General features: G+C 51.8%; 1 pseudogene; it reads right to left on the bottom strand.

Annotated features, from left to right (window-relative positions):
• Nucleotides 1-1,333: 1,333 nt before the first annotated feature.
• On the bottom strand, nucleotides 1,334-6,191 carry LOC140902739 (phospholipase A2 inhibitor and Ly6/PLAUR domain-containing protein-like; annotated as a pseudogene).
• Nucleotides 6,192-26,534: the final 20,343 nt, after the last annotated feature.

Raw genomic sequence — 26,534 nt, forward strand, 5'->3', positions numbered from 1 at the left:
CACTGACCCAGCAGAGACGGTGGAGGGATGCTAATCAGGAACTTTAGCACCAGGAAAGTGCTGAGTCCAAAGGCAGGGGCATCGCGTGTGCAGACCACCGCTTTCCTCCCTCACCCCATTGAAGGCAAAGCCCACGTGGGTGGGGGCCCTGCCAGCTTGTTCTCTGGGAGAAGAAGCTGTAAGGATGGATTCAGGGAAGGATCCTGCCTCGCTGGGCTGGCTGGACTCTTACAGGGACCGGAACCGGATGCAAAGCGGGGATCCCTGGAGACGGATTGGGGGCACCTGAAAAGACTTGGGAGAATGGCAGGTTCTTCCATCACTGCCACCGTTTGGAATTACAGACTGCGACTCACCCGGGCATGAATTTTACCTGCTTTAACCCCTTGTGACCCTCATTCCCTTTCCTTAGCTCACGACCCTTTAGCGAGTTTCCTACAGACCTGGCTGCCAGCGTTGCCTTTGGTGGAGGATCTGGGGTCCCGTGGCTCTGGGGTAAGTGACCGGTCTCCTGGGGCTGGGAACAACCTGGGTGGGCTGGTTTGGGGTGTACGTGACCTTTCCTCACAAAGTCCGGCTTGTCTGAGAGTCTCTGAGGGGACTGGCTGTGACTCCGGGGTCAGACGGGGGCAGCAATCCAGGAGTTCACACTGGGTGAAATCTGCTCACAGAGCACCACCGGTTGGGGGGATCTGCCCTGTTTCCTGACACCTTCTCTGAGCCCGGCACTCCCAGTGGAGCCGCTCCAGAGAGCGGGACGAACTGAGCCCTGCAAAATCAACCTAGAAGGACATTTCTCCCCTCCAGGGCGTTCCCGCCCGCCTGGACAGCTGGGTGAGCCACGGCCTCTCCTTCCCACAGCCCTCCTTCCCCTGGGGAGCTCAGCCAGCCGGTGCCTTTCCCCGGCAATGGGCCTTGCCTTCCGGGAGGGGGTCCAGACAGGACTCCTGGGTTCCATTCCCTGGCCCTGCAAGGGGAGAGGGGTCCAGTGGTTAGAGCAGGGGGCTTGGGAGCCAGGACTCCTGGGCTCTATCCCTGCCTTTCAGAAGGGAGTGGGGTCTGGTGGGTTACAGGGTGTGGTACTGGGAGTCAGGACTCCCGGGTTCTCTTCCTGCCAGCATCACTCGTGCACAGATAGGGGCGGGAGGCGCCCGGTAGGGGGCGGTCAGGGGACAAGGAGCAAGGGGGGTGCTTTCCCCAGAACTCGCTTTATTCAGCCAATGCACAAAAGGAACCCGCAATCCCCCCAAAGAGAACTACCAGCCGGAGGCTGCTGAAGGGAGGTGCACTGCAGCCCGGCACGCAGCAGAAGGGGAGGATGCCAGGCCGGGGCTCAGGGCTCCCTGATGCCTCCACCGGCCCTGGGAGCTGCGTAGCACTTGGCCTGGCTCAGGATCTCCGGCACGCCCTGGGCGTATTTCTTCACCAACGCTCTCTTCACGCAGGCGCCAGGGGAGCCACATCCACCCGCAATCATCCTCAGTTTGATGTGACCTGGACAGGGGGAGAGACGTGATCGGGGGTTCCCAATTCCCCCCACCCCCGCGACCCTCATGAGGTCTCTCACACACTCCCCTCCCAGCAGGACTGCACCCGGCTCTGCAGGCAGACTGGGGTCTAGTGCTCAGAGCAGGGAGCCTGGAACAACATGAGAACAGAAGAGGAATGGCCCTCCTGGGTCACCCCAAAGGTCCATCTAGCCCAGTATCCTCTGGCCAATGCCAGGTGCCCCAGAGGGAATGAACAGAACAGGGAATCATCCAGTGATCCATACCCTGTCGCCCATTCCCAGCTTCTGGCAAACAGAGGCTAGGGCCACCTTCCCTGCCCATCCTGGCTAATAGCCGCAGATGGACCTGTCCTCCAACAACTTCTCTAGTTCCTGTTTGAACCCTGTTATAGTCTGCGCCTTCACAACTTTCCCCGGCAATAAGTTCCACAGGTTTCTAGTGCATTGTGTGAAGCAGTACTTCCTTTGGTTTATTTTATACCTGCTGCCTGTGGTGACCCCTCGTTCTTATTTTAGGAGGAGTAAATAACACTTCCTTATTTCCTTCCTCCACACCCTTCAACCTTCTTTAGACCTCGATCATATCCCCCCTTAGCCGTTTCATTTCCAAGGTGAAGAGTCCCACTCTTATTAATCTCTCCTCATATGGCAGCCAATCCATCCCCCTCATCATTTTGGTTGGCATTTTCTGAAGCCTTTCCAATTCCAATAGATCTTTTTTGAGACAGGGCGACCACATCCGTCCGCAGTGTTCAAGCTGTGGGCGTCCCATGGATTTATATTGAGGCAACACGATCTTTGGGGTTAGATCTCTGTCCTATTCTCTGTCCCTTTATGAATGATTCCCAGCATTCTGTTTGCTTTTTTGACGGCCACTGCACATGGAGTGGATGATTTCAGAGAACTCTCCACAGTGACTCCAAGATCTTTCTTGAGTGGTAAATTTGACCCATTATTGTGTATGTCTACTTGGGATTACGTTTGCCCATGTGCATTACTTTGCATTTATCAACACTGAATTTCCTCTGCCATTTTGTTGCCCAGTCACCCAGTTCTGAGAGACCCTTTAGTACCTCTTCACAGTCTGCTTTGGACTTCACTATCTTGAGTAGCTTTGTATCTTCTGCAAATTTTGCCACCTCACTATTTACCCCTTTTTCCAGAACATTTCGGAATATGGTGAAAAGCACTGGGCCCAGTGCAGATCCCTGAGGGACTCCCACTATTTACCTCTCTCCATTCTGAAAACTGACCATTTCTTTCTACCCTTTTTTCCCTATCTTTTAACCAGTTACTGAGCCATGAGAGGATTTTATCCCATGACAGCTCACTTTGCTTAAGAGCCTTTGGTGAGGGACGCATTCTGAAAATCTAAGTACACTATATCCATGGGATCCCCCTTGTCCACACTCTTGTTGACCCCCTCAGAGAATTCTAGTACACTGGTGAGGCGTGATTTCCCTTTACCGAAACCATGTTGATCCTTCCACAACAAATTATGTTCATCTATGTGGCTGACAGTTCTCTTCTTTCCTCTAGTTTCAATGACTTTGCCCTGTACTGAAGTCAAACTTATTGGCCTGTAGTTGCCGGGATCACCTCTGGAGCCCTTTTTCGAAACAGGCGTGTCATTAGCCATCCTCCAGCCAGTTGAGACAGAAGCTGATTTAAATGGTAGGTTACAAACCACAGTTAGTAGTTCTGTAATTTGACGTTTGAGTTCCTTCCGAACTCTTGGGTGAAACCCATCTGGTCCTGGTGACTTATTACTGTTTAATTTATCAATTTCTTGCAAAAACTCCTGTAATGTCTCCTCAATCTGGGACAGTTCCTCAGATTTGTCACCAAAGCAGAATGGCTCCGGTTTGGGAATCTCCCTCCCAGCCTCAGCCGTGAAGACTGATGCAGAGAATTCATTTACTTTCTCCGCAGTGGCCTTATCCTCCTTGGGTGCTCCTTTGGCATCTCGGCAAGTAGGACTCCTGGGTTCTCTCTGCAACTCTGCCAGGGGACTGGAGTCTAGTGGGTCAGAGCAAGGGGGGCTGGGACTGAGCCAGGACACCTGGGCTCCACCTCGTACTCTGTGTTCAGACCCCGCCCGCATCTGGAGGACTTACCCAGTCTTAATTTCCCAGATTCCACAACACAATGGTCCTCGGCGCCGGTGCAGGCCAAGACATCCTTCTCGTTCCAGTTATATGGCCCCACTCTGAGGAACGACTGGCACTGCTGGCCGTTGGGGACGGAGCTCACAGTTGGCACTGAGAACAGTCAGACACACACAGTCAGCCAAGGGTGGGGAGTCACCACACATTGGGCTCAATCCCAGCTCGGGGAAGGGAGTGGGGTCTAGTGGTTAGGAATGGGGGCTTTGGGCTGGGAGCCAGGACTCCTGGGTACTCTCCAGGCAGGTATGGCCGGAGCAGGGCTCTAGGTTTGCAGCAGACACACACCTGGGATGGCCCCGGCGTTGCAGCCGTCGGTGTCACAGCAGGCGATGTTCGCCCGCACGGTGACATTGTGTGGGTAGGTCAGCGAGAAGGGGCCGGGCTCACAGTTCTTGGGCTCCAGGCACGATTTACCCGTGTAGGAGAAGGAGGATCCCTCTGTGGAAGGGAAACAGAGCATCACCTCTCAGCTCCCCAGTGGACCCCCAGCTTCTTCATCCTCCCATTTTGTTCCATCCACCCCACCCCCAACTAATCTCATCTCCCCTCCGACCGCCGATAAAATCCTCTCTCCTTCTGATCCAGGCCCCACAGTCACCCACTGCAATTCCCATCTCATCCCATCCCCCGTCTATGACATTATCATTCCAGACGGAGCAGTCCCTGCTCCTGGAGAGGAGCGGAGACTATTGGTTAGAGTAGGGGCAGGGGCTGGGAGCCAGGATTCCTGGGTTCGACCCCTGGCTTCAGGAGGACAATGGTGTCTACACTTAGTAGGAATCTTCTTTCACTCACCCAGCCTCATCTCTGCCACGACAGTGACGCAGGTCGCTTCCAAGGGGGCGCAGGGCTGCAGGGGGCCGGAGCACAATTGCTCTCTGGACGCACACACCTCGCATTGCAGAGCGCTCCCTGGAGGTTGGAAAAATCCCTTCTCAGTACAAACCCCGGCTCCCCACTCCTCCCCAGGCAGTGCCTGTGGACGAAATACCACCAGCAACCAAGAGGTGGCGCTGTGGGAGTTGTTACCACCAATGCCTCCTCACTGAACGTGTGGGCAGGCAGATCTTGGAGAAATGCCACCTGCTTTTGCAGCAGTTCTGCCCAGTTCCATTTAACTCTCTGGATGGGGAAAGGCATCTTGCTAGCTGGTCATTTGTATCTTACTCAAAACCACAGACAAGTCTGTTTGCTGCCTGAGTGTCTGTGGCTACAATACATTTTCACCTGCTGACGTGGCTATCTGGGGTGCAGCTTGTGCCTGCGAACAAACCCCAGACGTCTGTGTAGACAGAAAAACAAGAATTCGGCTGTTCTGAAGAGGGGTTTCTGCCTGGCTTTGTGGTGAACCTTTCTCACACACACACACACACACCCCGCCGTCACTCTCTGCTCCAGGCCTCTGCCTCTCAGAGTTACATCAGCTCAGCCACACTCGACTTCAGCCCACTTTTCATCGCTGATCCTGCCAATTCTCTTCTTCAGAATACAATTCACGCTTGTTAAGCCTTTGGATTGATGGCTGTTCGTCTCCAGCCAGCGATCCCAGGAGCATGAACTCTTTCCTCTCCAGAGCATGGGGGCCTTTAAATTCATTACATGAGCATAAGGTAGTTTTAAGAAAGAAAGAAAGGAAGATTTTCCCACTTTGGTTTTTTTAGAGCTTTCATGTGGAAACATCAATTAAACCTCAGAACACCTTCCCCGCCCCTTCTACGCCCCTAGATGGTTGCAAAGTTATATTATCCCTATCAAAGAAATATGGAAACTGAGGTAGAAAAAAGATGTGTTCAATTCAGGGTTAAAACCAAGAAGACAGCTGAGAAGTCCTCACTCCTGACTCCCAGCCCACTCTAACCCACGAGATCCCACTCCTCTTTCAGAGCCACGGACAGAGCCCGGGAGTCCTGATTTGTAGCCATCTCTGCTCAAACTCACTACACCCCAGCCCGCTTCGACAGCTGGGGAATGAGCCCAGAAGTCCTGGCTCCCAGCCCCCCCCCTTTGCACCCCCATTCCCCTTTCAAACCCAGGGAATGAAGCCAGGAGTCCTGGCAGGAATCTCAGCACTGACAGGCAGGGGAACATTTCTAGGCAGGACGACATGTGAACGGGGGTGCTGCTCCTCATCGGGATGACCCCAAGCTCGGGCGAGAGATGGAGGAGGAACGAGAAGAAGGAAGGACAGACGGACTCAGACCCGCTGGCCAGGCCCTAGCGTGGGCTGTGGGCGTCCCAGGCTCCAATCCCTGCTCTCCCCGAGTCAGCCGGGGGACGTGGCACCGGGTTTTCCTCTTGCTGGTTTTACCCACAAATTCCATCCTGACCCCAGAATCCGCCATCCACAGCGGCACGTTCCCCAAGTGAATTCCCGACCCCACCACCCGGCTCCCTGTGCCCGGGGACGCACGGGACTCACCTGTGGCCAGGAGAGCGGACAGCAGGCAGAGGGGCAGAGCCACCCACATGGTGCCTGGATGTTAGCTGCAGTGAGCAGAACAGCAAGGAAGCATCTGGCTGTGGTTTTATCCGGCAGGTTGGCAAATACCTGCCCCCTGGGGGATCGGCTGGGGCTGCCCCATGACATCCTGGTGGACCCGGAGATGGGAGATTTCACAACCCTGCATGTGACTTTGGCTGATCAGGTGATGCAATGTGTCTTGAGGCCAATTCCCTTGTGCGTTAGTGGAGATCAGTGGTTCTCAGCCAGGGGTCCGTGTACTCCAGGGTACACACAGGTCTTCAGGGGGTACATCAGCTTATCTTGATGTTTGCCTCGTTTTACAACAGGCCAGATATAAAGCACTAGTGAAGTCAGTACGAGCTAAAATTTCCTGACACAATGACTTGTTTGTGCAGCTCTATGTACTATCCACTGAACTGTAAGAACAATATTTATATCCCAGTGGAGTTATCTTATCATTACCCGGGGAAACTGAGAAAGGAAGCTATTTGTCAGTCACAATGTGGCCGTAACACTTAGGTAATAACATAAGAAAGGACGTGTCATAAATATAAAGGGAAGGGGAACCACTTTTCTGTCCCCGGTGCTATAAAATCCCCCATGGCCAGTGGCAAAACACTTTCACCTGTTGTCATAAATAGAAAGGGAAGGGTAAACTCCTTTATAATCCCTCCTCTCCAGAGGAAAAATCCTCTCACCTGTAAAGGGTTAAGAAGCTAAAGGTAACCTCGCTGGCACCTGACCAAAATGACCAATGAGGAGATAAGATGCTTTCAAAAGCTGGGAGGAGGGAGAAAAACAAAGGGTCTGTGTCTGTCTGTGTGATGCTTTTGCCGGGGACAGAACAGGAATGGACTCTTAGAATTTAGTGAGTAATCTAGCTAGGTATGTGTTAGATTATGATTTCTTTAAATGGCTGAGAAAATAGCTGTGCTGAACAGAATGGATATTCCTGTCTGTGTGTCTTTTTGTAACTTAAGGTTTTGCCTAGAGGGATTCTCTCTGTTTTGAATCTAATTCCCCTGTAAGGTATTTGCCATCCTGATTTTACAGAGGTGATTCTTTTCTACTTCTATTAAAAGTCTTCTTTTTAAGGATACTCAATGCTTTTTCATTGTTCTAAGATGCAAGGGTTTGGGTCTGTGGTCACCTATGCAAATTGGTGAGGATTTTTACCAAACCTTCCCCAGGAAGTCGCGTGCAAGGGTTGGGAGGTTTGGGAGGGAAAGACGTGTCCAAACTACGTTTCCCAGTAAACCCAGTTAAAGTTTGGTTGTAGCAGTAGAAATCTAGGGGCAAAGGACGAAATTAATTTGTACCTTGGGGAAGTTTTAACCTAAGCTGATGAAAGTAAGCTTAGGAGGTTTTCATGCAGGTCCCCACATCGGTACCCTAGAGTTCAGAGTGGGGAAGGAACCTTGACAGGTGTGTAGGGGAACAGATGGACAGGCGTGAAGGCAGATGGATGGATGGACAGACAGCCTCGTAGGGGAATGGATGGATGGGTGTGTGGGGGGAAGGGTGGACGTGTAGGAGGATGGACGGACGGAAGGATGGGTGTTGTCAGGGAGTCCCCGGGCGATGCTCTGGACCTGCTCCCTACGAAGCCAGGCAGGACTCTGGGGAAGTCTCCTCTCTGTGAGCAGCCTGTCTGCAGGACACACAGCTCGCCCGGCTTCCACCTTCCTGGGTCTGACCTCGGAGCATTCAGCCTCCTCTGCCATTCCATGCTCTTCTCACAGTGAGTCTGCCCAGGCGGGGTCCTGGGGAAGCCAGAGGGTCCTGTCCCCCAACTCCACAGTCAGACGGGACTCTCAGCCAGCCAGTAAAACAGAGGTTTATTAGACAACAGGAACATGGTCTAAAACAGAGCTTGTGGGTGCAGAGAACAGGACCCCTCAGCCGGGTCCATTTTGGGGGGCAGTGAGCCAGACAACCCCATCTGCACTTCACTCCACTCCCCAGCCAGCCCCAAACTGAAACTCCCTCCAGCCCCACCTCCTCTGGGCTTTCCCCTTTCCCGGGCCAGGAGGTCACCTGATTCCTTTGTTCTCCAACCCTTTAGCTCTCACCTTGCAGGGGGGAAGGGCCCAGGCCATCAGTGGCCAGGAAACAGGGTGTCGGCCATTCTCTGTGTCCAGACCCCTGCACACACCTGCCCTCTCGGGCTCTGCAAGGATCATACATCCTTATCCCACCTAGATACTTAAGAACTGCCTAGGGGAAACTGAGGCACCCCCACACTATTCAGAGGAAACATTAAGAACGCTTCCACTTCCTCACAGGTGTGTCGGGGATGGATGGAGGGGCGGCCCTGCACAGCCTTGCAAAGCACAGAGGGAAACTGAGGCACTCCATGGCATCGTAGAAATAGGAGCTCAATTCCCACTTTGTCGCATCCCTCTGTGCCCCAAACTGCTGCAGACACCAGCCGGTGCACCCTGCCCCTGCCAGCACCGATCCCAGGCACTGGCTTTAACAGGGGGAGTGAGATCAACCCAGCCAAGGCCACCTCCACGAACCCGAGGCCTTCGGGGACCGGACGAGAAAAGGGGGATGCTGGCACCAGAAATTAAAATGGAAATCCTGCTTTATTTCCCTCCTCACCAGATCCTGTTACCAGTGTAGGAGAAATTCTGTGAGTAACTGTCGTGCTCAGCCCCAGCCCTGCCCCGCTGGTCACAGCACCTGCCTCGGTGTCTAGGAGGCAAACGCACTGGTCAAGGGTGGGTGGCGCTGACTTTCCACCATCGTTCTCCGCACCGACCGTTTGCTGGCTGTGGGCGGGACACGCGCGCCAAGGGCTTAGCACACCTGGGCTCCAGGTCCCCCTCTGCCAGCCACCCTGTGTGACCTGGGACACACCACTTAGGCCCAGAGCTTCAAAGAGTTAGGTCCTGCTGAGGATCTGTGCCTCACTTTCCCCCATCTGTTCAATGCGGGTGACTGCCCTGCCCCATCCCACAAGGTGGCTGTGAGGATAATACATTAAAGATGACGCAGGGTTCAGATACCATGATGATGCGTGCCAGACAAGTATTTAGCGAGACATGCTGGGGAGGGTGGTTAACAAGCTCCTTAGGGATGTGGTGGATGCAGCATCCATCGGCATCCCCCAGGCCAGGCTGGCTGCCCTCCTGGAAGATGCTTTCATCAAATACACGTGATCGGGCACAATGTAGGGAGGACTTCTCCAGCCTGGGCTGTGCGGCAGGTCAGAGTAGATGCTGGGAATGGGCCCTTCTGGCTTGGGACGCCAGGAAAAGGGGCGAGGTGGCTCCCAGGAATCACCAGCCCTCGGGCACTGGTTTCATCTGTAAATAATTTTTGTGACTGTTTTGCTTCTAACCAGAAGCGAAGGAAAATGCAGGCTATTCCTTCTCCTGTGTATCCTCCGCCACGCCCAGGAATATCTCCCTCTTCTTCGGGAACGGGGTCTTTGTGAAGATTCAATCCCGGACCTGCTGTACGAACAGCTGCAATACCCGGTTCTCTCCTGTCTGTACGTCTCTGCATCCCTCCCTGCTTCTTCCCAGTGGCCCAGGCTCCGACTGAGTGTCAAACTGGTTTGGAAAAGGTTCTTTTCTGGAGAAGGGTGGGGTCCCGTGTAGCACCTGGTGCCATAGGAGGGACCCTGATCTCAGGGGAGGGAGGCGTGCAGTGCCTGGCACAATGGGGGCCCCCAGTAGCAGGCTGGGGGGGATCTATGCAGTGCCCAGTGCAATCAGGGCCCCTGCTCTGGGGAGTCTGTGCAGCTCTTGGCACAAGGAGGTCCCTGATCTCAGTTATTGCAGTGCTAGAAATAAGTGGTAACAAAGTAGAGAAGGCACCTGTCCTCAGCCCTGCCCGTCAACCCCCACCGACCCTCTCTTTGGGGGTCTTGCAGGGCCGATCATCAACACCGTCTAGACGGGAGGCCGGTGCCCAATCTGCATTGCCCCTGGTCGGAGCAGCTGTTCCAGCACGGAGACCCTGCAGTGCGAGGGCCGTGCCAGCCAGTGCATTTCCATCAGCGGGCAGATCTGGGAAGGTGAGCGCCTGTCCCGGATTCTTTCCAGCCCTGGCTCTCAGGGCCCATAGGCACTAGGACAAAGGGAGACCCGGGCCGGGATTTCCAGTGGGCCAGGCCCCCGCAGCCTCCCGGCAGTTCCCGCTTTACCTGGCTATGCCCTTGGCCCAGCTCTAGGCAAAGCTCAGCCCCAGGCTCCCTATGGGGCCAGAGCCTCTTGTCACACCCTGTGGCTTTGCAAGCGAGTTCGGAGCCACGCTCCCCTGTTTCAAAGCCAGCCGGCTTCCCCCTCTCCCTGTGGACATGTCTCTGACCCGTGTTTAAACCCAAACCCCGCTCCGTCCACACACAGAGCCCCCTGCCCCCTGCCCCCACCTGCCCTGCCCTGCCAGGGCAGCTCAGCCAGGGGAGCCTGCACCCCTACCCGCAGTGCAGCGGTGGCAGATTAGCCAATGGGCCGTCAGGGCCTGTGCCCAGCAGCCTCAGCCCATTGGGGGCCCCCTGGAAAATGGGCACCCCTGCACCCCAAGCCCGGTGCCTGGCAGAAGTGCCAGGTGGCGGGGGAAGCCCCAGCGCCCGGATCCCAGCTGCGGCTGTGGCCCGGGGACTGGAAGAGCTCTCACCCCCAGTTGGCGGCGGGACAGATCTTTCCTGGTCTTGGGGCCGTGAGCGGGGGGGCTGCAAGGGGGTGGGTGGACTGGGACAGGACTGTGGGGGGAACCGGGGCAGGGCCACTGGGGAAGGAGCAGAACAGGGGTGGGACTGCAGACAGAAGGGGCGGGCGGGCCCCAGGGCCTGCACAGCCCAGCCTTCCCAGCTTCTCACTGGCCACCATCAGCCTGAAGTAGCAACCGCCACCGATGGAAGAAAAAGAGACGACCACCATGCAGCGTGCGGCCAGCTGCTCCCCAGGGCCGGGCAGCTGAGCTCTCACCGCTGTGACCTGCCCTGGGGTCCCGGTTGCTGTCCTGTGGATGCCGTCCCTCCCCTCGACCTCCAACCTAGACCTCCCCAACTGCAACTGGAGACCATTGCTCCTCGTTCTGTCATCTGCCACCACTGAGAACTGCCGAGCTCCATCCTCTTTGGAACCCCCTCAGGTAGTTGAAGGCTGCTATCAAATTCCCCCTCACTCTTCTCTTCTGCAGACGAAAGAAGCCCAGTTCCCTCAGCCTCCCCTCCTAAGTCACGTGCTCCAGCCCCCTAATCATTTTCGTTGTCCTCCGCTGGACTCTCTCCAATTTGTCCACATCCCTTCTGTAGTGGGGGGCCCAAAACTGGACCCAGTACTCCAGATGTGGCCTCACCAGTGCCGAATAGAGGGGAACAATCTCTTCCCTCCATCTGCTGGCAACGCTCCTACTGATGCAGCTCAAAATGCCGTTGGCCTTCTTGGCAACAAGGCCACCCTGCTGACTCATTGCCAGCTTCTCATCCACTGTAATCCCCAGGTCCTTCTCTGCGGAAAGGTTGGCAAATACCTACCCCTAAGGGATGGGCTGGGGCTGCCCCGTGACATCCTGGTGGGACCGGAGATGGGAGATTTCACAACCCTGCATGTGACACTGGCTGATCAGGTGATGCCAATGTGTCTTGAAGCCAATTTCCTTGTGTATTCGTGGAGACCAGTGGTTCTCAGCCAGGGGTCCGTGTACCCCAGGGGTACACACAGGTCTTCCACGGTGATACATCAGCTTATCTTGATGTTTGCCTCATTTTACTACAGGCCAGATAAAAAGCACTAGTGAAGTCAGTACGAGCTAAAATTTCCTGACACAATGACTTGTTTGTGCAGCTCTATGTACTATCCACTGAACTGTAAGAACAATATTTATATCCCAGTGGAGTTATCTTATAATTACACAGTGGAAATGAGAAAGGCAGCTATTTGTCAGTCACAGTGTGGCCGTGACACTTTTATATATTTTTAAAATAACATAAGAACGGACTTGTCATAAATATAAAGGGAAGGGGAACCACCTTTCTGTCCCTGAAGCTCTAAAATCCCTCATGGCCAGTGGCAAAACACTTTCACCTGTTGTCATAAATATAAAGGGAAGTGTAAACCCCTTTATAATCCCTCCTGTCCAGAGGAAAAATCCTCTCACCTGTAAAGGGTTAAGAAGCTAAAGGTAACCTCGCTGGCACCTGACCAAAATGACCAATGAGGAGATGAGATGCTTTCAAAAGCTGGGAGGAGGGAGAAAAACAAAGGGTCTCTGTTTGTCTGATGCTTTTGCCGGGGACAGAACAGGAATGGACTCTTAGAAGTTAGTAAGTAATCTAGCTAGGTATGTGCTAGATTATGATTTCTTTAAATGGCTGAGAAAATAGCTGTGCTGAATAGAATGGATATTCCTGTCTGTGTGTCTTTTTGTAACTTAAGGTTTTGCCTAGAGGGATTCTCTCTGTTTTGAATCTAATTCCCCTGTAAGGTATTTGCCATCCCGATTTTACAGAGGTGATTCTTTTCTACTTCTATTAAAAGTCTTCTTGTAAGGAAACTCAATGCTTTTTCTTTGTTCTAAGATCCAAGGGTTTGGGTCTGTGGTCACCTATGCAAATTGGTGAGGATTTGTACCAAACCTTCCCCAGGAAGTGGGGTGCAAGAGTTGGGAGGATTTTGGGGGGAAAGACGTTTCCAAACTACGTTTTCTCAGGAACCCAGATAAAGTTTGGTGGTGGCAGTGGAAATCCAAGGGAAAGGGTAAAATAGCTTGTACCTTGGGGAAGTTTTAACCTAAGCTGGTAAAAGTAAGCTTAGGAGGTTTTCATGCAGGTCCCCACATCTGTACCCTAGAGTTCAGAGTGGGGAAGGAACCTTGACAATGCCGTAGGGATGCTAACGAAGAACTTTAGCACCAGAAAAGTGCTGACCCCAAAGGCAGGGGCATCGCGTGTGCAGACCACCGCGTTCCTCCCTCCCCCCATCGAAGGCAAAGCCCACGTGGGTGGGGGCCCTGCCACCTTCTTCTCTGGGAGAAGAAGCTGTAAGGATGGATTGAGGTAACCCTGCCTCGCTGGGCTGGCTGGACGCTTACAGGGACCGGAACCGGATGCAAAGCGGGGATCCCTGGAGACCGTCTGGGGGCACCTGAAAAGACTTTGGAAAATGGCAGTTTCTTCCTTCACCGCCACCGTTTGGAATTACAGACTGCGACTCACCCGGGCATGAATTTTACCTGCTTTAACCCCTTGTGACCCTCATTCCCTTTCCTTAGCTCACGAATCTTTAGCGAGATTCCTACAGACCTGGCTGCCAGCGTTGCCTTTGGTGTAGGAACTGGGGTCCCGTGGCCCTGGGGTAAGAGACTGGTCTCCTGGGGCAGGGGACAACCTGGGTGGGCTAGTTTGGGGTGGAAGTGAACTTTCCTCACAAAATCCGGCTTCTCTGAGAGTAACTGAGGGGACTGGCTGTGACTCCGGGGGCAGCGATCCAGGAGTTCACGCTGGGTGAAATCTGCTCACAGAGCACCACCGGTTGGGGGGATCTGCCCTGTTTCCTGACACCATCCCTGAGCCCGGCACTCCCAGTGGAGCCGCTCCAGAGAGCGGGACGAACTGAGCCCTGCAAAATCAACCTAGAAGGACATTTCTCCCCTCCAGGGCTTTCCCGTCCGCCTGGACAGCTGGGTGAGCCACGGCCTCTCCTTCCCACAGCCCTCCTTCCCCAGGGGAGCTCAGCCAGCCGGTGCCTTTCCCCCAGCCATGGGCCTTGCCTTGGGGGAGGGGGCCTAGGCAGGACTCCTGGGTTCCATTCCCTGGCCCTGCAAGGGGAGAGGGGTCCAGTGGTTAGAGCAGGGGGCTTGGGAGCCAGGACTCCTGGGCTCTATCCCTGGCTTTCAGAAGGGAGTGGGGTCTGGTGGGTTACAGGGTGGGGTACTGGGAGTCAGGACTCCCGGGTTCTCTTCCTGTCAACATCACTTGTGCACAGATAGGGGCGGGGTGGGGCCCGGTAGGGGGCGGTCAGGGGACAAGGAGCAAGGGGGGTGCTTTCCTCACAACTTGCTTCATTCAGCCAATGCACAAAATTAACCCGCAATCTCCCCCAAAGAGAAGGAGCAGCCGGTGGCTGCTGAAGGGAGGTTCACTGCAGCCCAGCACACAGCACAAGGGAAGGACGCCAGGCCGGGGCTCAGGGCTCCCTGATGCCTCCACCGGCCCTGGGAGCTGGGTAGCAGTCAGCCTGGCTCAGCACCTCCACCACGCCCTGAGCGTATTTCTTCACCCCCACTCTCTTCACGCAGGTGCCAGGGGAGCCACATCCAGCCACAATCTTCGTCACGGTGATGCCACCTGGACGGGGGGAGAGAGACGTAATCAGGGGCTCCCACAACCCCCCTCCCCCGTCCCCCATGTGGTTTCTCACACACTCCCCTCCCAGCAGGACTGCACCCGGCTCTGCAGGCAGACTGGGGTCTAGTGCTCAGAGCAGGGGGCTGGAACAACGTGAGAACATAACAGAGGAACGGCCCCCCTGGGTCACACCAAAGGTCCATCTAGCCCAGTATCCTCTGGCCAATGCCAGGTGCCCCAGAGGGAAGGAACAGAACAGGGAATCATCCAGTGATCCATCCCCTGTCGCCCATTCCCAGCTCCTGGCAAACAGAGGCTAGGGCCACCTTCTCTGCCCATCCTGGCTATAGCCACAGATGGACCTGTCCTCCAGGAACTTCTCTAGTTCCTGTTTGAACCCTGTTATCATCTTCACCTTCACAACATCCCCCGGCAATGAGTTCCACAGATTGACTGTGCACTGTGTGAAGCAGTACTTCCTTTGGTTTGTTTTAAACGTGCAGCCTGTGGTGACCCCTCGTTCTTATATTAGGAGGAGTAAATAACACTTTCTTATTTCCTTCCTCCACACCCTTCAGCCTTCTCTAGACCTAAGTCATATCCCCCTTAGCCGTCTCTTTTCCAGGTTGAAAAGTCCCACTCTTATTAATCTCTCTTCATATGGCAGCCGTTCCATCCCCCTCATCATTTTGGTTGGGCTTTTCTGAAGATTTTTCCAATTCCAATATCTCTTTTCTGAGAGGGGCGACCACATCCACACACAGTGTTCAAATTGTGGGCGTCCCATGGATTTATATTGAGGCAACATGCTATTCTCATGGGTGACTTTAATTTTTCTGATATCTGCTGGGAGAGCAATACAGCGGTGCATAGACAATCCAGGAAGTTTTTGGAAAGCGTAGGGGACAATTTCCTGGCGCAAGTGCTAGAGGAGCCAACTAGGGGGGGCGCTTTTCTTGACCTGCTCCTCACAAACCGGGTAGAATTAGTGGGGGAAGCAAAAGTGGATGGGAATCTGGGAGGCAGTGACCATGAGTAGGTTGAGTTCAGGATCCTGATGCAGGGAAGAAAGGTAAGCAGCAGGATACGGACCCTGGACTTCAGGAAAGCAGACTTCGACTCCCTCAGGGAACGGATGGCCAGGATCCCCTGGGGGACGAACTTGAATGGGAAAGGAGTCCAGGAGAGCTGGCTGTATTTCAAGGAATCCCTGTTGAGGTTACAGGGACAAATCATCCCAATGAGTCGAAAGAATAGTAAATATGGCAGGCAACCAGCTTGGCTTAATGGTGAAATCCTAGCGGATCGTAAACATAAAAAAGAAGCTTACAAGAAGTGGAAGGTTGGACATATGACCAGGGAAGAGTATAAAAATATTGCTCGGGCATGTAGGAATGTTATCAGGAGGGCCAAATCGCACCTGGAGCTGCAGCTAGCCAGAGATGTCAAGAGTAACAAGAAGGGTTTCTTCAGGTATGTTGGCAACAAGAAGAAAGCCAAGGAATGTGTGGGCCCCTTACTGAATGAGGGAGGCAACCTAGTGACAGAGGATGTGGAAAAAGCTAATGTACTCAATGCTTTTTTTGCCTCTGTTTTCACTAACAAGGTCAGCTCCCAGACTGCTGCGCTGGGCATCACAAAATGGGGAAGAGATTGCCATCCCTCTGTAGAGATAGAGGTGGTTAGGGACTATTCAGAAAAGCTGGCCTTCTACAAGTCCATGGGGCCGGACGAGTTGCATCCGAGAGTGCTGAAGGAATTGGCGGCTGTGATTGCAGAGCCATTGGCCATTATCTTTGAAAACTCGTGGCGAACGGGGGAAGTCCCGGATGACTGGAAAAAGGCTAATGTAGTGCCCATCTTTAAAAAAGGGAAGAAGGAGGATCCTGGGAACTACAGGCCAGTCAGCCTCACCTCAGTCCCTGGAAAAATCATGGAGCAGGTCCTCAAAGAATCAATCCTGAAGCACTTGCATGAGAGGAAAGTGATCAGGAACAGCCAGCATGGATTCACCAAGGGAAGGTCATGCCTGACTAATCTAATCGCCTTTTATGATGAGATTACTGGTTCTGTGGATGAAGGGAAAGCAGTGGATGTATTGTTTCTTGACTTTAGCAAAACTTTTGACACGGTCTCCCACAGTATTCTTGTCAGCAAGTTAAGGAAGTATGGGCTGGATGAATGCACTACAAGGTAGGTAGAAAGCTGGCTAGATTGTCGGGCTCAACGGGTAGTGATCAATGGCTCCACATCTACTTGGCAGCCGGTATCAAGTGGAGTACCCCAAAGGTCGGTCCTGGGGCCAGTTTTGTTCAATATCTTCATAAATGATCTGGAGGATGGTGTGGATTGCACTCTCAGCAAATTTGCGGATGATACTAAACTGGGAGGAGTGGTAGATACGCTGGAGGGGAGGGATAGGATACAGAAGGACCTAGACAAATTGGAGGATTGGGCCAAAAGAAATCTGATGAGGTTCAATAAGGATAAGTGCAGGGTCCTGCACTTAGGACGGAAGAAACCAATACACAGCTACAGACTAGGGACCGAATGGCTAGGCAGCAGTTCTGCGGAAAAGGACCTAGGGGTTACAGTGGATGAGATGCTGGAGATGAGTCAGCAGTGTGCCCTTGTTGCCAAGAAGGCCAATGGCATTTCGGGATGTATAAGTAGGGGCATAGCGAGCAGATCGAGGGACATGATCGTTCCCCTCTATTCGACATTGGTGAGGCCTCATCTGGAATACTGTGTCCAGTTTTGGGCCCCACACTTCAAGAAGGATGTGGATAAATTGGAGAGAGTCCAGCGAAGGGCAACAAAAATGATAAGGGGACTGGAACACATGAGTTATGAGGAGAGGCTGAGGGAGCTGGGATTGTTTAGCCTGCAGAAGAGAAGAATGAGGGGGGATTTGATAGCTGCTTTCAACTACCTGAAAGGGGGTTCCAAAGAGGATGGCTCTAGACTGTTCCCAATGGTAGCAGATGACAAAACGAGGAGTAATGGTCTCAAGTTGCAGTGGGGGAGGTTTAGATTGGATATTAGGAAAAACTTTTTCACTAAGAGGGTGGTGAAACACTGGAATGCGTTACCTAGGGAGGTGGTAGAATCTCCTTCCTTAGAGGTTTTTAAGGTCAGGCTTGACAAAGCCCTGGCTGGGATGATTTCACTGGGAATTGGTCCTGCTTCGAGCAGGGGGTTGGACTAGATGACCTTCTGGGGTCCCTTCCAACCCTGATATTCTATGATCACCTCTGAGCTCCCCAATGGACCCCCAGGTGCTCCATCCTCCCCTTTTGTTCCATCCACCCCACCCCCAACTAATCTCATCTCCCCACCCCTGATAAAATCCTCTCTTCTGTCTGATCCAGGCCCCACAGCCACCCAATGCAAATCCCCATCTCATCCCATCCCTCGTCTATGACATTACCTTTCCAGACTGAGCAGTCCCTGCTCCTGGAGAGGAGCGGAGACTATTGGTTAGAGTAGGGGGAGGGGCTGGGAGCCAGGACTCCTGGGTTCGACCCCTGGCTTCAGGTGGACAATGGTGTCTACACTAAGTAGAAATCTTCTTTCACTCACCCAGCCTCATCTCTGCCACGACGGTGACGCAGGTCCCTTCCGAGGGGGCGCAGGGCTGCAGGGGGCCGGAGCACGATTGCTCTCTGGACGCACACACCTCGCATTGCAGAGCGCTCCCTGGAGGTTGGAAAAATCCCTTCTCAGTACAAACCGCGGCTCCCCAACCCTCCCCAGGCAGTGCCTGTGGGCGAAATACCACCACCAACCAACTGTGGGAGTTGTTACCACCAATGCCTCCTCACTGAACGTGTGGGCAAGCAGATCTTGGAGAAATTCCACCTGCTTTTGCAGCAGTTCTGCCCAGTTCCATTTAACTCTCCGGATGGGGAAAGGCATCTTGCTAGCTGGTCATTTGTATCTTACTCAAAACCGCAGACAAGTCTGTTTTCTGCCTGAGTGTCTGTGGCTAGAATACATTTTCAGCTGCTGACGTGGCTATCTGGGGTGCAGCTTGTGCCTGCAAACAAACCCCACACGTCTGTGTAGACAGAAAAACAAGACTTCGGCTGCTCCGAAGAGGATTTTCTGCCTGGCTTTGCAGTGAACCTTTCACACACACACACACACACCCCGCCGTCACTCTCTGCTCCAGGCCTCTGCCTCTCAGAGTTACGTCAGCTCAGCCACACTCGACTTCAGCCCACTTTTCATCGCTGATCCTGCCAATTCTCTTCTTCAGAATACGATTAATGCTTGTTAAGCCTTTGGATTGATAGCTGTTCGTCTCCAGCCAGCGATCCCAGGAGCATCAACTCTTTCCTCTCCAGAGCGTGGGGGCCTTTAATTCATTACGTGAGCGTAAGGTAGTTTTAAGAAAGAAAGAAAGAAAGAAAGAAAGAAAGAAAGAAAGAAAGAAAGAAAGAAAGAGAGAGATTTTTCCACTTTGGTTTTTTTAGAGCTTTCATGTGGAAACATCAATTAAACCTCAGAACACCTTCCCCTGCCCTTCTATGTCCCTAGATGGTTGCAAAGTTATATTATCCCTATCAAAGAAATATGGAAACTGAGGTAGAGAAAAGATGTGTTCAATTCAGGGTTAGAACCAAGAAGACAGCTGAGAAGTCCTCACTCCTGACTCCCAGCCCACTCTAACCCACGAGATCCCACTCCTCTTTCACAGCCACGGACAGAACTCGGGAGTACTGATTTGCAGCCATCTCTGCTCAAACTCACTACACCCCAGCCCGCTTCTACAGCTGGGGAATGAGCCCAGAAGTCCTGGCTCCCAGCCCCCACCTGTTGCACCCCCATTCCCTTTCAAACCCGGGGAATGAAGCCAGGAGTCCTGGCACGAATCTCAGCGCTGACAGGCAGGGGAACAGCGAGGAAGCATCTGGCTGTGGTTTTATCCGGCAGGATGGCAAATACCTGCCCCCTGAGCGATCGGCTGGGGCTGCCCCATGACATCCTGGTGGACCCGGAGATGGGAGATTTCACAGCCCTGCATGTGACTTTGGCTGATCAGGTGATGCGATGTGTCTTGAGGCCAATTCCCTTGTGCGTTAGTGGAGATCTGTGGTTCTCAGCCAGGGGTCCTTGTACTCCAGGGGTACACACAGGTCTTCCAGGGGGTACATCAGCTTATCTTGATGTTTGCCTCATTTTACAACAGGCCAGATATAAAGCACTAGTGAAGTCAGTACGAGCTAAAATTTCCTGACACAATGACTTGTTTGTGCAGCTCTATGTACTATCCACTGAACTGTAAGAGCAATATTTATATCCCAGTGGAGTTATTTTATAATTACATGGTGGAACTGAGAAAGGAAGCTATTTGTCAGTCACAATGTGGCCGTAACACTTATGTATTTTTAGAATAACATAAGAAAGGAGCTGTCATAAATATAAAGGGAAGAGGATCCACCTTTCTGTCCCCGGTGCTATAAAATCCCCCTTGCCCCGTGGCAAAACACTTTCACCTGTTGTCATAAATAGAAAGGGAAGGGTAAACTCCTTTATAATCCCTCCTCTCCAGAGGAAAAAATCCTCTCACCTGTGAAGGGTTAAGAAGCTAAAGGTAACCTCGCTGGCACCTGACCAAAATGACCAATGAGGAGATAAGATACTTTCAAAGGCTGGGAGGAAAGAGAAAAAACAAAGGGTCTGTGTCTGTCTGTGTGATGCTTTTGCTGGGGACAGAACAGGAATGGACTCTTAGAACTTAGTAAGTAATCTAGCTAGGTATGTGTTAGATTATGATTTCTTTAAATGGCTGAGAAAATAGCTGTGCTGAATAGAATAGATATTCCTGTCTGTGTGTCTTTTTGTAACTTAAGGTTTTGCCTAGAGGGATTCTCTCTGTTTTGAATCTAATTCCCCTGTAAAGTATTTGCCATCCTAATTTTACAGAGGTGATTCTTTTCTACTTCTATTAAAAGTCTTCTTGTAAGGAAACTCAATGCTTTTTCATTGTTCTAAGATCCTAGGGTTTGGGTCTGTGGTCACCTATGCAAATTGGTGAGGATTTTTACCAAACCTTCCCCAGGAAGTGGGGTGCAAGGATTGGGAGGATTTGGGGGGAAAGACGTGTCCAAACTATGTTTCCCAGTAAACCCAGCTAAAGTTTGGTGGTGGCAGAAGAAATCTAGGGGCAAAGGACAAAATTAATTTGTACCTTGGGGAAAGTAAGCTTAGGACATTTTCATGCAGGTCCCCACATCTGTACCCTAGAGTTCAGAGTGGGGAAGCAACCTTGACATGGTGGAAGAGTGGTGGGATTAACCTGAAATCATTTTGAGATCAATTTGAGATTTTTTTGAACCAGAAAAACGGATTTTAAAAAGGAAATTTTTTTTCCTTTGGGGCTGCTGGAAAGGAGGTCCAACTGAAAGCAACTAGTTTTTTCTCCGCTTTGGGGCCAGAGCAGAGACAAAAGGGGATTATCTTTGTGAATTGCAGGTTTTCTTTGCCTGGAGGCAGAGTAGTTAATCTCCTGCAGAGAAATTCACAGTCTTCGAAAACCTGAGGTTTTTTTTCCCCTAAAACTAAATGGGGTGGGGGGTGTTCTTCCCGTTTTCCTGGAGACAAAAGTGGCAGGGGGGGTTTTTTTAGGATTTTGACTTTTTTTTCGAAGGAGCACAGATTTGAACACAACTTTTTTTTTTCCTTTGGGGCTGCTGATAAGCAGGTTTCCAAGTAGTTGGAGGTTTTTTGCTTTGATTTGGGGCCAGAGCAGAGACAAAGGGAATTGTCTTTTTCTGTAGGCTGACAATCACTATCAGAGAATAGGTATCCTATTCCAGCACAGCAAAATTTTACAGCCAAGTTTTGTTTGTTTGTTTATTTCCAAACCTCGGGTGTAAAGTTAGTTAAAAACAGAGAGGTTCGGATGACAGAATCCACGGCTCAAGAAACGCTGGAATTAGCCAGATTTCAGGCTGAGGAAAAACAAAAGGAACATGAAAGACAGATAGAACTCATGCGGCTGGAGAAGGAGGCCAGAGCAGAGACAAAGGGAATTGTCTTTTTCTGTAGGCTGCCCACAGGAGGGAAATGGAGGCAAGGAAGCATGTGGAGGAGGAGAAGGAAAAAGAGAGGCAGCATGTGGAGGAGGAGAAGGAAAAAGAGAGGAAGCATGAACTGGAGATGGAGAAGGTAAAGACTCAGCAGAATATACCAACAAACCCTAGCAATCCTTCTCCAGGTAGCACTTCCCATCCCAGAAAGTTCCCCACCTACAAGGCAGGCGATGATACCGAGGCCTTCTTGGAAAACTTCAAAAGGGCCTGCCTTGGGTACAGCATCTCTGCAGACCAAGACATGGTAGAGCTGAGGCCGCAGCTCAGTGGACAATTAGCTGAGGTGGTGGCTGAAATGCCTAAAGAACACATGAACAAGTATGAACTGCTTAAATCCAAGGAGAGAGTCAGAATGGGAATAACACCCGAGCATTCTCGTCGGAAGTTCAGAGCCCTAAGCTGGAAACCAGACGTGTCATTTACCCGACATGCCTACCACATTGTGAAACACTGGGATGCCTGGATATCAGGAGCAAGTGTTGAATCTCCAGTAAATTTGCCCTTCCTAATCCAAATGGAAAAATTCTTAAAGGGTGTTCCTGAGGAAATAGAAAAATACATCCTAGATGGGAAGCCCAAAACTGTAATCGAGGCAGGAGAGACTGAAGACAGATGGGTAGAGGTGGCAGAGAAGAAGAAAACTGGTCGCAGTTGGAGCGGAGACCAGAAGGGACAACCCCAGACCACACCCTATTTCCGGGAGCCACCCAAGACCCCACCTACCTCCCAAAGAACCCTCCAAACACCTTATGGTCCCACCACCCCGTTCTCCAGCAACCCACCTCACCCCAGTGACCCGTCAGCTGGACGATGTTTTAAATGTAACGAGCTGGGGCATGTAAAGGCCAACTGCCCCAAGAACCCCAACAGATTACAGTTCATTGCACCGGAATCACACCAAAGATCCGCAGGCCCAGATACCTCCCAGATACCCTTGGAGTGGAGGAAAACTGTGAGTGTGGGCGGGAAGAAGGTCACCGCGTGGAGGGACACCGGAGCACAAGTGTCAGCTATCCATGCTTCCTTAGTGGACCCCAATTTAATCAACCCAGAGATCCAAGTGACGATTCAACCCTTCAAGTCCCACTCTTTCCATTTGCCTACAGCCAAATTGCCTATCCAGTACCAGGGCTGGTCAGGAACTTGGACTTTTGCAGTCAATGATGATTATCCCATCCCCATGCTGTTGGGGGAAGACTTGGTCAATCATGTGAAGTGGGCCAAGAGGGTGGGAATGGTCACCCGCAGCCAGGCTAAACAAGCCGTGAGGCCTAGCTCTGTTCCGGAAACTTCTCTCAGGACCCGGTCAGAGGTGATGGACCTGGACCCCAGGCCAATGTCTGCAACAGCACTAGTGGATCCAGTCCCAGAGACCCAGACGGAACCAGTCCCAGAACCGGAACCAGAGGAACAACCAGCACCAGACCCATTGCCAGCACTGAATCCAGTACTTGCAACCTCAGCACCAGAGGGCCCCACCGAACCTGAACCAGCAGCAGCCCATAACCCTACACAAGAGGCTAAGCCAGAGCCTGAACCCCAACATAGTGTCCCAGCAGAGAGCGGTTCACAGTCAACGGAAATAGCCCCACCCCCTACATTGCTTCCAGAGGGACCAAGCATAGGTCCACAATCCAATGAGGAACTGATGTCTTCAGAATCAAGGGAACAGTTCCAGACTGAACAGGAAGAGGATGAAAGCCTCCAGAGAGTTTGGACGGCGGCACGGAGCAACCCACCACCTCTCAGCTCTTCTATTCGATCCAGGTTTGTTATAGAAAGATGATTTTTATACAAAGAAACTCTTTCTGGTGGACACCAGGAAGACTGGCATCCTCAGAGACAGTTGGTAGTTCCAACTAAATACTGGGCCAAGCTCTTGAGCTTAGCCCACGATCACCCTAGTGGCCATGCTGGGCTGAACAGGACCAAAGACCTTTTGGAGGGGCCATTCCACTAGGAAGGAATGGGCAAGGATGTTTCTACCTATGTCCGGTCTTGTGAAGGATGCCAAAGAGTGGGAAAACCCCAAGACCAGGTGAAAGCCCTTCTCCAACCACTCCCCATCATTGAAGTTCCATTTCAGTGAGTAGCTGTGGATATTCTGGGTCCTTTTCTGAAAAAGACACCCAGAGGGAAGCAGTACAGACTGACTTTCATGGATTTTGCCACCCAATGGCCAGAAGCAGTAGCTCTAAGGAACCCCAGGGCTAAAAGTGTGTGCCAGGCACTAGCAGACATTTTTGCCAGGGTAGGTTGGCCCTCCGACATCCTCACAGGTGCAGGGACTAATTTCCTGGCAGGAACTATGGAAAACCTCTGGGAACCTCATGGGGTAAATCATTTGGTTGCCACTCCTTACCACCATCAAACAAACGACATGGTGGAGAAGTTTAATGGGACTTTGGGGGCCATGATCCGTAAATTCGTAAATGAGCACTCCAATGATTGGGACCTAGTGTTGCAGCAGTTGCTCTTTGCCTACAGAGCTGTACCACATCCCAGTTTAGGGTTTTCCCCATTTGAACTTGTATATGGCTGTGAGGTTAAGGGGCCATTACAGTTGGTGAAGCAGCAATGGGAGGGATTTACACCTTCTCCAGGAACTAACATTCTGGACTTTGTAATCAACCTACAAAACACCCTCCGAACCTCTTTAGCCCTTGCTAAAGAAAACTTACAGGATGCTCAAAAAGAGCAAAAAGCCTGGTATGATAAACATGCCAGAGAGCGTTCCTTCAAAGTAGGGGACCAGGTCATGGTCTTAAAGGCGCTCCAGGCCCATAAAATGGAAGCATCGTGGGAAGGGCCATTCACGGTCCAGGAGCTCCTGGGAGCTGTTAATTACCTCATAGCATTCCCCACCTCCAACCGAAAGCCTAAGGTGTACCATATTAATTCTCTAAAGCCCTTTTATTCCAGAGAATTAAAGGTTTGTCAGTTTCCAGCCCAGGGAGGAGACGACGCTGAGTGGCCTGAAGGTGTCTATTACGAAGGGAAAACTGTTTGTGGTGTGGAAGAGGTGAACCTCTCCATGACCCTTGGGCGTATGCAGTGACAGCAGACCAAGGAGCTGTGCACTAGCTACGCACCGACGTTCTCATCCACCCCAGGATTGACTGAACGGGCATACCGCTCCATTGACACAGGTAATGCTCACCCAATTAAAGTCCAACCTTACCGGGTGTCTCCTCAAGCTAAAACTGCTATAGACCGGGAGATCCAGGATATGTTACAGAGTGCATGGGCATCTCCAGTGGTTCTAGTTCCCAAACCAGATGGGAAGATACGTTTCTGTGTGGACTACCATAAGCTAAACGCTGTAACTCGCCCAGACAACTATCCAATAGCACGCACAGATGAACTATTAGAGAAACTGGGGCAGGCCCAATTCATCTCTACCTTGGACTTAACCAAGGGGTACTGGCAGGTACCGCTAGATGAATCCACCAAGGAAAGGTCAGCCTTCATCACACATCTCGGGCTGTATGAATTTAATGTCCTCCCTTTTGGGCTGCGGAATGCACCCGCCACCTTCCAAAGACTTGTAGATGGTCTCCTAGCGGGATTAGGAGAATATGCAGTCGCCAACCTTGACAATATGGCCATATTTTCAGATTCCTGGGCAGAACACCTGGAACATCTACAAAAAGTCCTTGAGCGCATAAGGGAGGCAGGACTAACTGTTAAGGTCAAGAAGTGTCAAATAGGCCTAAACAGAGTGACTTACCTTGGACACCAGGTGGGTCAAGGAACTGTCAGCGCCCTACAAGCCAAAGTGGATGCGATCCAAAAGTGGCCTGTCCCAAAGTCAAAGAAACAGGTTCAATCCTTCTTAGGCTTGGCTGGTTATTACAGACGATTTGTACCAAATCGCCGCCCCACTGAGAGACCTAACCAAAAAGAAACCGCCAAATGCTGTTCAGTGGACCAAAAAGTGTCAGGAGGCCTTTCACCAGCTTAAAGCGACACTCATGTCTGACCCTGTACTAAGGGCCCCAGACTTTGACAAACCATTCCTAGTAACCACAGATGCGTCCGAGCGTGGTGTGGGAGCAGTTTTAATGCAGAAAGGACCGGATCAAGAATTCCACCCTGTAGTGTTTCTCAGCAAAAAACTGTCTGAGAGGGAAAACAACTGGTCAGTCAGTGAAAAAGAATGTTTCGCCATTGTCTACGTCCTGGAAAAGCTACGCCCATACGTTTGGGGACGGCGTTTCCACCTGCAAACCGACCATGCTGCACTACAGTGGCTTCATACCGCTACGGGAAATAACAAAACACTTCTTCGGTGGAGTTTAGCTCTCCAAGATTTTGATTTCGACATCCAACACATCTCAGGAGCTTCTCACAAAGTGGCTGATGCACTCTCCCGTGAAAGTTTCCCACAATCAACTGGTTAAAATCGTCCTTGAGATGTGGAAAAGATTGTTAGTCTTTATGTACTTGGTAGTATATTTAGAGGTGCATGTGTCTTATTAACTCTGTTTTTCCTAGAGCTCCAGGAAGAAATCCCAGCCAGCGTTTCACCCAGCTGAGATTTGGGGGGTGTGTCATAAATATAAAGGGAAGGGTAAACCCCTTTAAAATCCCTCCCAGCCAGAGGAAAAATTCTCTCACCTGTAAAGGGTTAAGAAGCTAAAGGTAACCTCACTGGCACCTGACCAAAATGACCTATGAGGAGACAAAATACTTTCCAAAGCTGGGAGGAGGGAGAAAAACAAAGGGTCTGGGTCTCTCTGTATGCTGCTTTTGCCGGGGATAGAAAAGGAATGGAGTCTTCGTACTTTTAGTAAGTAATCTAGCTTGGTATGTGTTAGATTATGATTTCTTTAAATGTCTGAGAAAAGAGCTGTGCTGAATCGAATGACTATTCTTGTCTGTGTGTCTTTTTTGTAACTTAAGGTTTTGCCTAGAGGGATTCTCTATGTTTTGAATCTAATTACCTTGTCGGGTATCTACCATCCTGATTTTCCAGAGGTGATTC

This window comes from Lepidochelys kempii, chromosome 24 (genome assembly GCF_965140285.1).
Source record: "Lepidochelys kempii isolate rLepKem1 chromosome 24, rLepKem1.hap1, whole genome shotgun sequence".
In the NCBI taxonomy this organism is placed as follows: domain Eukaryota; kingdom Metazoa; phylum Chordata; order Testudines; family Cheloniidae; genus Lepidochelys; species Lepidochelys kempii.